The sequence below is a fragment of the Aegilops tauschii genome, chromosome 4 (assembly GCF_002575655.3).
Source record: "Aegilops tauschii subsp. strangulata cultivar AL8/78 chromosome 4, Aet v6.0, whole genome shotgun sequence".
NCBI lineage: Eukaryota > Viridiplantae > Streptophyta > Magnoliopsida > Poales > Poaceae > Aegilops > Aegilops tauschii.
Window position 1 is genome coordinate 10,807,160 of NC_053038.3, and position 6,542 is coordinate 10,813,701.

Here is a 6,542-nt window from a genome sequence, read left to right on the forward strand (position 1 = left end):
TAGTACTATAATATAGATAATTGAAATAAAAATACTTAAGTTTATAACTACCAGTAACATGTTTATAAAAATGCCGTTGATATTTTTTTGTACTTAAAAAATATAAGACCAGATGTCTCTGGTGGGTAGGTGTCTAAAACAACCATAGATCCAGCTTCAGTGGACGCAGAGCCAACAAGTGCAGTTTTTCAGCGTAAGGTCAGGTTACAGAAAGGCCTATTTTGATAAGCAAGGCATTGCAAACAAATAGGTAGAGCAGAGAGCTAACCTAAGGAGCGAGCTTGTTGTAGTTGGTCTAAAGGGGGAAATAAAGGACTGTCCCGCTACTACTTCCTTGATTCCCGGGAAAGAAGGAAGACCGAGGGTAACTAACTCTTCCTTCTGAAAAATCTACATCCCAGCTCGTTTTCATCGAGCCTTCCCCCTGTTTGGAGTATAGCCAAGTGGTAAGGCATCGGTTTTTGGTACCGGCATGCAAAGGTTCGAATCCTTTTACTCCAGAGCATACTTATTCTAGAAAATAGAAAAATAAAAAGAAAGTATCATCCCTAATAAATAAATGAAAGTAGATTTACATTATTTTTGTATTTCTAGGGGGAATGTTGAGGCAAACTTACAATGCTGACAAGCTGGTTAGGTGCCGAGTTGGATTAGACATCGCAAGTTTCAGTTTAAGAATTGGGAAGAGGTTAAGAACCTAGTGGAATCCACTGCGAGGGGAAGTGCTGAAGTGAAGAAAAGCCCCAATTTTGGAGAGGATTGCATAATTGGAGAGTAGAATTGGAGCAAAGCCGTGATCTAGTAGGCGACTGGTACAAGTGCTAGACTGGAGCTAGACAAGAAGCGTTGAGCAGGAACTTGAGCAATTCCAGAAACCTTAGAGGAAACTGGATATGTGGCAACAAGAAGGGCTTAGCCAGAATCTTGAAACAGGTATGATACCGGCACATATCAGCCTGATGTGATGTACCTGAATTCATTCATGTTCTGTGGAGTCTTTCTTTTAATATTCTTATTTTTTCTCAGTTTAATTAGGAAGCAAATGCGGTTTCAAGATGAACTCAACCTCGAAAAGGAATTCAATTAGCTGTGCAGTTAGCCCTTTTATCTTTAATAATTGGTTGAAATTGATATTGCCTGTCACTTGAAAATAAGGTTGTTTCATTTAGAATTCAGCAAGTTTCTTAGAAAATTGTTGTTAAACAGGTTGACGTTCCACTGGGAATGGAATAACAAAGGCTTTTGGCAGTTTGTGGATCGAGATGTGATTCGCTTTTTGAGTAATAGTTTCTTTCATTTGGTGTGCTCTTCCTGGAACCGGTAATAGGACAAATTTGGTGCATTCTACTTTGCTGTTATGGTATTTACAATCCTTGAATTGTTTGAACCTGACTCTCATTATCTGTCTTCATGGTCTTGAGGGTATTTTGGATATCGTGGAGGTAACTGACGATGATTTCGTCTCTTGCCTCACCGATCTGAACACGGAGTTTCCGAAGCTACAAGAGTGCTTGGTTAAACGGTGCCATTAAGTTTCAACTGTCTTTAAACTTACTACTTCAAGTGCAATTATCAACTCCTTGCAAAATTGTTGGCTTTCTCATCTACAAAAGGCAACTCTGGTATTCAAGGAAACAGATAATTAGGTTCCACTCACTACGTCAACTAAAGCAACTGCATCTGGAGCACTTACCAGGGAAAATCGAATAAATAATGACGTAGTACGAGGGGATTTTTTTCTCACTATTGCCATCTCGTGTTCAGTTCCAATTTCATAGTAGGAGACAGACTCAAAGTCAATAGATTCCTGTCCTTTTCTATAGAAATAGGCTTGGTCAAGTGCTTAAAAAAGAGGTGACCCGAATGATTTCAATGAATTGCTATTTGGTCAGATTGGAACAATTGGATTCGAAAGGAAAGAAAGACTGTGAACGAAGAGGGCCGCCCATGATCGATTGGATTCGGCAAATAAAGTAGAGGGCCCGCCCGTGTCACCACCAGTCCATCGAACCAGCTGTAGATCACTAACTCTCTTGTCGACGCCCGGAACTTATGTACGAGTTAAGAATGAATTGTTCCCGAGTAGAGAGGGCAGGATAAGGATTCAGTAAGAAGGAGAGTCTACTTATGGAAATGCCATCCTCTCTTTCCTCAGTAACGGAGTGACTAGCTACCCCGACTTTTTATTCCAGTTCCATTCTTACTGGTGCAGGAGTCCAAAGTGCATCTTCCAACTCCCTAACTGCGTCTTCCATGAAGTTCGGGAGACCCCTCACGTGCCGCTGCCCGTGAGACTCGCCTTTGTACACTTTGCGCACCGCTTCGACTAGACCCCGCTACTACCTCGTATCCAAATACCTGCGATCTAGCTCTTCTTTTTTAAGCCCTGCAAGCCTAATAGAACCTTGTTTCCTGGGCCAAGTCAGCCTATAAGTAAGTAGGGCTGAAGACAATTTGTTTGTTAGTTTTTCAATCTTCTTCCTTCTATGCTTAGAGTTAGTGGAAATGACCTCCTTGATCAGCAAGTAAGCGAGCGGTAGTTCAGTCTCCGACAAGTGAGGCCGAATAGCCCCAGGTGTCCTTTTCCTTCTAAACTAGCCGCTCTCGCTTGACTCTTCTAGTGAGCAAGCAAACTGGTCGGGGAACAGGGTCGGATCAAAGTAAGGAATGGGAATAGCACTCACTCGTTGAAGGTAAGCCAGAAACAGGGGTTGTCCTCTCCCTTACTTAAGTCCTAGTCCATCTTTTCGTGCCCCAAAGGGGAAGTCAAGCAATAATGAGGGAACTTGACCCACACCTGACGAAAGAGTTTGGTAGCTCGAAGGAAGCAGAAGCAAAACCTGCTTTCTTTCTGTCCCAACCTCCAAGGGTTCCTCCCTGTATGACATAGTCCATTGGATTGGGGCAATGGTACGCACCTATGTTTGGTGTCCCCTCTCTCACTTCCTCGTCAGATCCTGGTCCCAAAGGGAAATACATTGAGTCAGAAAGACGGGGGCTTTCGTAAATTCCATTCTGTAGCCGAACTAGCCCCTGGATCAGCTCTCATAGTGGGAGAATCAGAGTCAAGTTAGGCGCAAAAGAGGGGGTTGACATCATTCGTCGTGATTGGATCAATCAGACTCCCCCACAGGAAATGCCAAGGGGCGCCCTTTCTCATTATCATCTACCGCCCATTTCTTCATCATCTGCTGCTGCCTTAAGTGCGTATAGTAGGCTCAGCTTCTTAGGTTTCTAAATATCTTGTAGTAGCCGAAGGTAGTCCAGTCCGCTTGTTAGATTGAATTGAATCTTATATAACCTACGTAGCTAAAGAGAAAATCATAATAGTCTAAGTGGACCTCTCAAAGGTATAAATAAGTAGACATTAGTCTTATTGGTTCGGTCTTTTTCTTTTTTTGTTATGATGCCCACATTTCATACTTCTCAATTCTTATTTATTCAAGGGTTCGTATGTACTGAGTGACTCTAGGTATATTCAGATGCAGCTTCAAGAGAGCTTTATTCGGCCTTTGTATGACCGTCTTCCCTTCCTGTCTATCTCCTTCGGTCAGGTAGTTCTGCTTCCGATGCCGGAGGAGCAGGGTGGGATAGAAGGGTAGTTTCTGAGTTCGAGATGTCTGAGCTTGGAGGTTCCGCTTCTCTAATGTGATAATAAAGCAACAAGCAACGCCGCTCCCGTGCGCTCATCCCTTGCTTGTTCTTGAGCGCTAGTCATTCATCCCTAGCTGGGTTCTTGGGATATCTTGATTCTCTTCATGATGATGTAAGGGTCGGCAACAATGAATAAGGAATCGATCGGAAGTTCGCGCCAATCGATCTTCTGTAGGAGTAGGAGGTAGCGCGAATCCCCTCTTTCTTCGTTTAGAAGAGTGCTGGACCTCCACAACGTCAAACCATAGAACACAGCTCCTTTCGGTCGAACCCTAGGAAAGACGACTTTACCTTTTTCGTAGATAGTCTGAGTTCGAGCTACTGTAGTCTCCCCCGTTGACCTTCTTTTTTAGATAGAATCCTCAATGAGTGGAAAGGACTCCCAGACTTGCTCCACAGTACTATACCATACAGAGCCGCACCCTTGTGATATGATAAGAAGAAAAGGGGCCAGGCCGCCCTCTTTTCTTTTCCGCACCAAGCCTTCTTGTAAAATCGGGTGTATAGCTCAGTTGGTAGAGCATTGGGCTTTTAACCTAATGGTCGCAGGTTCAAGTCCTGCTATACCCAAAACAAAAAAAACCACTCTTGTATTCGTAAGGATGCATAGTAGCCTTCAAAGAGCACTCTTTGGCCTTGAGAAAAGCCCCTTTCTCATCAACATCTCGACTTCGCTCGTTGTTTGAGGTAAGTATAAAGGAGATCAGATCTATCCCGGGAATCGAAGGATACAGAAATATGGAATCGAGCACAGATTATAGGAAACAAGCAAACAGAACAGGTTGGATCCCATCTTTAACTGCACAGAGCAGCAGCCTACTATTGATTGATGATCTTACCTTCCTGAGAGTCGAGGAACAGCAGATGAGATAGCCGAAAGGGGGGACCCCGGGTAATAGGTTTCCTTTTCCGGTTTAGGCTTGAGATAAATCAGGAACTGAACTGAGCACTCCACAAGTATGGATTGGATTGTTTCATTCTGATACCAACTTTCATGCTGGAAGATAAGGTTGCCATACTGGGAAAGGGGGAAAGGAAATAGGATCCCCTCTCTTCTCTACAGGAATGAACTTCTCCTTGCCGACCACTGGCACTATACTTAGGTTAGGCGCAATAGGTGACTTAGGTTGGGTTGTCTGGATCAATCCTACAACGAATAGCTCTCTTTCCTTTTAATGGAACACTCACTAGATTCTGCTAAATAAGGATAACTGCAAAGATAAGCCGGGTCATCCGAAAATCCAGGAAATATTTCCTTGATTTTCTGCATGGCATATTTCCTATCATTTCACAACCTACTTTTTTTCTTAGTTAGATATTATAGCACCTTCCCTTCATGGGGAGATGTTTATATGCCATCTAAATTCATTCATTCATTCATTACTTACTTGCTCTTCTTTCCCAGTGATCGGAATAGGGATTTCCATGGATTGTAGGCCCTCGATTGTAATGATGGTATCAATGAAAGATGAAATAACATGATACTATTTAAAGCAATGGTTGATAGAGCGAGGTCTAACCTTGATTGGGTAGACCGAGAAGCAAACCACTAAGCAACTGGACTGCAGCCCCGAGAAAACAAGCAGTTCGGAAAAGCAAGTCAGGAATACGGTGGCGATGCAGCAACGATACGCATTCCCGCAAGGGGTAGTGAAAAGCCATTAGGGGGAAGAGATAGGTTTCTTATTCTAAGCCAAATTACTATACCATAAGGAGATTACCATTATGAGATAACACTTGAGAGGGCACTTTAAAGTGATTGAACCCACTTTCCATGTTAGTTTAAGCAACAATATCGCTAGGGACCAAAGTAGTGAAAACGGCAGCTCCATTTCCCAAAACTTTCTGTCTCATAAGACTGTGAAACCACACAATTTGACATTCCCCTTGGGAAATAGGGAAAAACAGGCCCCGGATTCCGATAACTTATGTCTCGCCTAGTGGAAAAGTACACAATTGACTAAGAAGATTGGAAGGTGGTACGAAAATACTCATCGGGTCTTTCGTTCCAGCAGTCATGATATAGCTTCTAGCTTTGACCGCTCTTAAGGTGCCCGCACTCTTGGCTTGAATTGCCGACTTGTGTTTCGGTTTAACCGAAAAGAAGAATCCTATCATTTCACTACTCGACAGAGGCTCCTCATTCATCCATCGGATAGGACGCCCCATCTATGGACCAAGAGAACGAGATATTGACTTTTTTTACATCTGTAACTACATTCTCACATTTCTTTTTTGATCTCATGACTTTTTATGCGATCGGAAAACGAATGAAATCAGAAAGATAGGCGGACGACTTGACCATAAGGTCGGATGTTTCCGTGAGCAGTAAGCAGCGGATCTCCCCTTTTTGGGGGAAAGCTGGTGGCCCTTTTGGCGTGTTAATTCTTTCGACGGGGTGGCCTTCTTCGTTCGGTAGATCCGGTCGAGGTGGTTTTCGTTTACCAGCGCGTAGGTGGTCTAAGTTCCTATGACCGAGTCTTTCTGGCCCCTGTGAACATATTTTCTTAATGTATTAAAGAGGGCCTCTCTAACCGGTGAAAAGTGGTAGGTGTCCACTAACGGCTATTCCTGGCTCGGCTCCGATAACGCAATTCCGGGAGGAGTCGGTAGTTGGGCACTGGATCCCTTCGGACCTGGAGAACGTGTGACACTGGGTCGGGGTTTGGTGAACCAACAGGTCGCTCCTTTAGTTGAAGTATCGGGCCCCTTTTTCGTTGCCTAGGTTACACCTTCGGAATACCCCAGACGGGGATTTCGCTCTATTCCCCCAATCTTCACTTTACGCCACGCCGACTCTCCGTCGTGGAATTAGACCAAGGGTCGAAGACCCATACCATAGGACCCCGTCTCCCGTATCTTATCTTTCGCGCGTAGGAGATCGAGAC

At 43.9% G+C, this 6,542-nt stretch overlaps 1 non-coding gene across 1 annotated transcript; it reads left to right on the plus strand.

Annotated features, from left to right (window-relative positions):
• The first annotated feature begins 4,151 nt into the window (after positions 1–4,151).
• Positions 4,152–4,224, plus strand: TRNAK-UUU (transfer RNA lysine (anticodon UUU)). The gene has a single exon. It is a non-coding gene; the product is annotated as a tRNA-Lys (tRNA).
• The last annotated feature ends 2,318 nt before the right edge of the window (positions 4,225–6,542 follow it).